The sequence below is a fragment of the Crocodylus porosus genome, unplaced genomic scaffold, assembly GCF_001723895.1.
Source record: "Crocodylus porosus isolate Cpor-Errol unplaced genomic scaffold, CroPor_comp1, whole genome shotgun sequence".
Lineage (NCBI taxonomy): Eukaryota > Metazoa > Chordata > Crocodylia > Crocodylidae > Crocodylus > Crocodylus porosus.
The window spans coordinates 13124440-13131551 of NW_017728943.1; positions in this window are offsets into that span (position 1 = coordinate 13124440).

Genomic DNA, 7112 nt, shown 5'->3' on the forward strand with positions numbered 1-7112 from the left:
AGCAAGGTCTGCACTCATTTGAGAACCTAGAAGCACCTCTGTATTGTGGCCAGTCATATGGTCTGCCATTAATCCCATCCCCTTGTTACAATATTATAGTCCTTAATTACACAGCCACAGGAGCCTAGCCTCTCATAATGCACAGTGGATGAGAAACATCCTTATAAACAAGTGATATGAAATCAATGAGATTTCAAGTACAAAGTCCTGTACCTGGGAGGGAATAATTGCATGCACTGACCGGGGGAGGATCTCCTACGCTGCAGTACTGTGAAAGACCTTAGAGTTACAATGGATCATAAGAATATGAGCCAAGAGTGGGCTTTTGTTGCAAAAAAAGCCCAACAATATACTGGGTTGTATTAGCAGGAGTGTCACTGCCAAATCAAAGGGAGTAATTCTTCTGCTCTCTTTGGCACTGGTGAGGCCTATCCTAGAGTACTGTGTTCAGTTTTGGGCCCCATATCAAGACACATGTGGGCAGACTGGGAAACGTCCAGTAGAAAGCGACAAAAATGACTGGAGGGCTGAGAAACAAGACTTATGAGAAAAAGCAGAAAAAGCTGGGGCTATTTAGTCTGGGGAAGTGAAGACCGAGGGGGGATTTAATAACAATCTTCATATACCTGAAGGGTGATTACTTTTCTCTGTAAACGTAGGGGACAGGAGTAGGAGCAATGGCCTCAAGGGGCACATCTCTACGTGCAACTAATGAGCTTGAATTTTCTCTGCAGAATATTGAAGGCTCATTAAAGCACTGCTGGGTACACATTTACATGTGCCTGCACTGGGAGCAAATAGAGCCCAACAGGAAGAGCCGAGTCCAAGGCTGCTCCTGCTGCCCTGCTCTGCCCCACTGCAGCAGCCAGGGGAAGCTCCAGGCTCCTCCAGGTGTCAACCCCTAGCTATCCTGGCTCTAGGGGCAGCTCTGGTCTGTGCAGGGCAGGGAGGGGGAAGGGGAAGCGGGGCAGGGTGGGAGCTGTCCTGGCTTGGTGGGCAGCTGCCTTGCAGCCTCCGGGAGACAGGGGCAGGTCTCAAGCCCTGGAGGGCAGAGGGAGCTGTTCCTGCTCAGCAGGCAGCTGCATGCCAGTCCCATGCAGACTGGGACCCATCCTGATCCCCATGGGGTTGGGGGAGGTGTCCAAGCTGCCAGGCAGTTGCCTCCCAGCCATGTGGAGAACAGGATTGTCCTGATTTCCTTGCCGGTGGGGCTCCATATGGCTGGAAGGCAGCTGCCAGGCAGCCAGGACAGCTCTCTCTACCTCAAGGAGATTGGGATGGGTGCCAATCTGTGTGGGGCTGGCAGGAAGCTGTCCACTGAGTGGGGACAGCTTCCCCTTCCCCTCGGGCTTGTGGCCCACCCCAGTCTCCCTGCAGCTGACAGGTAGCTACCCACCAAGCCAAGATAACTCCCCACCACCACCTGCACAGATCAGGGCTGCCCCAGAGCTGTCCTGGCTGCTGCAGCGGGGGCAGAGCAGGGCAGGAGCAGCCCTAAGCTGGGCTGCTTCTGTCAGACACAATTTGCTCCCTACATGGGCGCACATATAGATGTGTGCCCAGGAACACTTTAATGAGCCTGAATTTTCTGTGGAGAAAATGAAAATTCAGGTGCATTGATTGCATGTGTAGATGCGCCCAGGGAGCAGGTATTGAAATCACCAGAACTCCTCCCAGCCTGTGCAAACAGACCTCTAATGATCTCCTTTCTAAAGGAGGGCTGAGTGGACTAAGGAGTGTCAAGTCCCGTCCAGGGCTGAGCTGCAGATTGTTGGCAGGTGGGACAGTGCATTGGGGAAGACCTTCCTGCCAGTGCCCATCATGCCCCTTCTGTGGACAAAGCAAGATGGGTCTTCTTTAGGCCTGTGTGTCTTGTACCTTTCAGCAGCCTCAAACACCCGCCTGCAAGGTACAGAGATGTGCACACAGTTTATAGGCACATATATAAACAGGTGGGTTAACCCAGAGTGCGTACTGTCTGCAGAGCCCTGCTTGAGTTTCCTGATGCAATGGGAATGCAACCCGGCCTTTTCCTTTCTGCACTGATTTGCATGAATGGATGGGGCTCTGGGGTGTGCAGTACAGTGTGTCCCTAGGGAACCACCATGGACTGCTGGCATCTCAGGTCCCCTGTTGTCCACACAGCTGAGATTTACTAACACTCTTACCTGGTTCTTGCATTTGGCAATTACTCTAGGCACTAGTGCAGACATTCAGGTGAATGGGTTTTCTGGTAGTTGGTGGAGGCAGCTGGGCTCCAGGCTTCCTGGCTTTGGTAAGGGGTAAGTCTGGTGGGTGAGGATGCTAACCTACCTTGGTCCTGTTTCCAGCTTTGTCACTATCTTGCTGTGTGACCTTGGCCTTGCAGCTGAGGGAGGTCTGCTTCTGGCTTTTCTACCATGTCTGTAATACCAAAGCACTACAAGTGTTGCTGAAATGCAGACCCTTCTAGAGTGGCAGTCTGGAATGCATTCCTCTTGGCACTATACATCCTGGTCATCCTGGAAAATAGGCAACCAAAGGACAATGGAAGGGGTCTTGAAGGAAGTATTATAGCTAAGTGGTTAGAGGCTGGTGGTGCACAACAGGGTTCCAGGGCCCTGCATTTGGCTCTACCCCTGGCATTAAGTGATTTCCTGAACTTTTGTTTTTGATTCCTCCAGAGAACATTGTCCCAGGCTCTGAGAAAGGACAGTATAGCAGAACAATATAGCAGGGACCTGGGGGGAGCATGATGAGGGGCTGTGGTTGAGTAGGGAATGAGGACACAACTGGCTGATAGAAAGATAGGTTTTACTGAAGAGCCAAAGAGCTTATTGATAAAAAGTGACAACAGAAGTGGAGCATGAGAATGGGGCAGTAGAGTCCTAGCTATGCACTGGAGTAGCCAACTGCAGCAGTTTGGGGGAGGGGGGGTTGAGAAGTGATGCAGGATGGGATGCTGAGTAGGCTTGTGTCTTAGAATGCTTAGTGTCTGCATGTAACATTGACCTGATGCACAGTGATCTGGTTCAAAAGAGTATTTGATATTCCAGATACACTTTTGAATCATTCCAGGTGGCTTTAAACCAGTTTAACAGGTTTGTACATCTGTCCATTTTAGGTTTAAATGGAATTTAAATCAGTCTAAGTGTTATGTGGCCATACTCTCATAAAAGGTGGGGTTATGTAGCATCAGAGGGGGAAAAATATGGCTCCAAAAGAGATCTAAGAGGAGAGGAGGAGAAAACTGGTGTTGGTTCCCTGACTTTAGGGGATGTCCATTCTGCAGCAGCTCTCTCTTGCTGGCCAGCAGGGAACACAGTGTGTCCCATCTCTGTCCTGCATAGGCATGTCTGTCTGCCTCAAGGCAGTAGCAGGCTGTGCCTAGGATGTCCCTCCCACCCTCATCCATAGACATACCCCAGAGCTAGCCTCAGAAGGACATCAACCTCCATGGTATAACTCTGTGCTTGGAGCATGCCTGTTGGAAGGGTGTTCTTGAGCCTGTCCCTGGCTACGTTGGGAGACAACCCTGCTGTGATGTAGACAATACCCCAAGGACCAGTGGGTCCTTGCACTGGTTCTTCAGTATATGAATGGATCATGGCTATACAGGCCTCAGGGAGGGGTTCAACCTTCTTCCAGAGGCAAAGTTTCTCTTCTATGTTGACTGTGGATTGAGGGGCAGCCTCTTCAGGACTGGAGTGAGTACTGGATGCTAGTCAGTGGCACCTCAGTCTCAACAGTATCTCTGCTCTGATCCCAACCCGGCATGCTCTGACCTTGCCACTTGAACATTGTCATGCTATCACTTATCTAGAAATCAAATTGGACCAGACCCTTGCCTTCCACCAGCATCTGGAAGGGGTCCAGGGTAAAGTTAACAGAAGAGGAGCTCTTATCCATCACCTTGCTGGCACCACCTGGGCTGCAGGTTTCCAAACATTTTGCACCTCTGCTTTGGCACTTCTGTATGCTCCTGTGGAGTGCTGTGTACCCTGTGAGGCTGGAGCATGCACACCAAGCTTGTAGAGTCCAGCCTTCACAGTGTCATGAGGACCATCACCGGATGCCTTATGCAAGCTCCAGTTGACTGTTTACCAGTCCTCTCAGGCATTCTTCACCTTGACATCCAGAGACAAGCTGCTACCCTGGTCCTGCGCCTCAAAGCCCAAAATGTGAACCACTCTTTGCACTCCAGCTTATTTGCAGCAAGCCAGAAAACCAACTACTACCTGAAGTCTCAGAACCCTTTCTCCACCCTATCTCCGTTCAATAACCTCATCGGATCTGCAGATGACATGTCGCCTACAGCATGAACCATCCATCAGCAGAGCAGGCAATGTGCTGCACAAGAACTGCAGCTAAAGAACTTTATCCCCAGTGCCAGCATCTGTCCATTAGGCTGTCAGTTGCCCCTCAGGGTCTGGACTGCTCTTAACCATCTTAGAATGGGCATTGGTCAGTTTAAGGCGAGCATGCACTTTTGGGGCATTTCCAATGACGCTGGCTGCAGCTTTGGTGCTCAAGTTTAGATGGCCAACCACATCATCTATGAAGGCCCTTATATCCCTCTTTTGGGTGCCCAAGATCTTACTGACAATGACCATTCTACTTGTTGCTGGCTGGCTTTCTGGCCCTCATATTTCTGACATAAGTGTGGCAACACTCACTTCATCATCATCTGCTACTGACAGGTGCTGACAAGCCCCACTGTCTTCCAGGAAGGGATGAGCTGAAATGACTGCCTCATAGTGGACAGATGGAGCTGGATCCATAAAATTCCACCCTGGGACAATGACAGAACCAGGAGGACTGAGATTACTATAAGTCTACAGGGCACATGTGTTCGTATGTAGATAGGGATGGATTGTCTCAGTGTATGGATGGATATTGGCATAAGTGCCTGTATCTCTGTAGGCCAAATCATATTCCATTTGTTCGGCATCTAAATGGACTTGGGCAGCTAAGTGTTCATCTGTTGCACCCTATTAAAATCCATTAATGCATCTACTTTTGTAACACACCATGACCTTACCCTTAAGACTGAGTCTTAGAAAAGCAGTGAAGAAGGAGGAGGAGGAATCTCTACATTTTGCACTGTTTCTCAGGAATTCAAGCAAGGTGGACTAGAATCACAGGTGGGTGTATTGGTCCATGTGCACAAACCTCCAGAGCACACTCACTTTGTATGTGTGGCCTGCCTCTCTGTATATGTGTGTGGCTCTTATACAAGTCCCTCTGGGTTCCTGACTGCACACATATGCTTTTGTTTCTGTGCTTGTGGGCTGCCTGATGCATCTGTTTAAGGACAAGGTCATTAGCTGCTTCTCTTCATCAGGCAGCAAACTCTCTTGCCAAGGTCTTGCTGAGATCCCAGCAAGGTTTCCATGGTGCAGCCGATAACATTACCTCCCCTGTCCTGCGATTGTGTTTTCTGACAAAAACATTCCTCTCAGCTCTTTGCAAACAATCAGCAGCTCCCCGTTTGCACTTATGTGTTGACAATGGAGTGTGGCAGGACTCCCTGTGAAAGGAAGCGAAATCTAAGCTGTAAGCCATAAGGAAATGAAGGACTCTCAGGGATGGCTCTAGTTTTGGGCTGTGTTGCTATGGCACCCTCCCAGAGCTGCAGGAGCAGGTGGGCCAGACTCACTTTTGGGCAGGAGACTGCTGTCCCCTAGGGAAGATGAGCCACGAATTGTCTTCTCAGTGGCTGGGAGATGGAATGGAAGCATGTGCAGTATTAAGCAAGATGTCTGCAGTGGTTTGAAAATGTATGTACGGTAAAGCCAAGGGAATGGCCACTTCTGTGAGGGAGGGTCTTATGGCTTCATCCACTTGGGTCTTCCCTATGCACTGTCACGCACACATCCCCCTAAAGCACAGGTGGACAGGTGTTTGGGCCAGAGGGACACTTAAGGAGTTTTGGTAAGCTGTTATGGCCTGGATCAGCACATCCGCTTCCCCTCCACCAACCCACTCAGCCCACAACAGCTCCCGAAAACTCCTTAAGTGCCTCTGTCCTGGGGCCTGGCCCTGCGCTGTCACTGTCCAGCAATCCTAATCGCAGCCTCAGGGTCTCCATGGAGACTGGCCCAGGGCCCACATGGGCAGGGAGTGAGTGGCCAGGTGGATGGGATGGGGCTGTGGGCGAGTGGCGAGTGGCATCTGGAAGCGGGACAGGTGGCCGGGGCTGCAATCATGGGAGGGGACCACAGGGCGGTGACAACATAAGGTCAGGGACTGAAGCAGAGCCGTGATCCAACCCCAGCATGCCCCTGCCCACAGAACCTGCGCCCATCACAGGGACTTGTGGGCAGGGGATCATGACTCTGCCTTGGGCCCCAGCCCCATGCTATCACTGTCCCATGATCCCATCCCATAATCCTGGCCCCAGCCCCAGCACTGCCCACCTGTCCTGCTCCCAGACGCCTCTCTCTCTGCCCGTCCGTGGCCCCATCCTATCTACCCAGCTCAGCATGTCCTGCCTATGGGGGTCCCAGCCGGTCTTCATGGAGACCTCACCCACCCAATCCATCCAGTAAGTGTGGGACAGATGGGCCAGGGTGCCTGGGCAGCAGGGCCAGGTCTGGCAGCAGCAGCAATACTGGCAGCAGCTGCCAGAAGGAGCTACCCCCATGGGGGGCTGCTGAGAAGCAGAGTCCAGCTGCCTATGCCCAGGTCAGCAGGATCAGCCACATGTACCACGGCCCAGGCTGCCTCCCACGCCAGGGCCAGGCAGGGCTGAGGGACCTGTCACAGGCTGCATAAAATCCCTTGGTGGGCCAGATCTGGCCCATGGGCTGTATTTTACCCATCCCTGTTCTAAAGGCTTGACAGAACTGCTTCCCCTCCTGCCATCCTGGGAAGGTGATGATTTTCTCATGAGGGCACTTCAGCAGGAATCTGTGGGAATTTCCCCCCTCCTGGCACAGCAAATGCCCCGGTTTGGACGGTGGGCCTGGCATTGGGCACCGTGGAAGAAACTGAATAAACAATGAAGACATCACCTTGTGTCTGTGTTAGTGAGCCAAACCCCTATAGGGGATAGAGTGTCAGCCCAGCAGTTGCAGCCTGCCTCTGGTTGTAACTTGGTAACAATGGGCTCCAAGCAAAGAGCAGCCTGG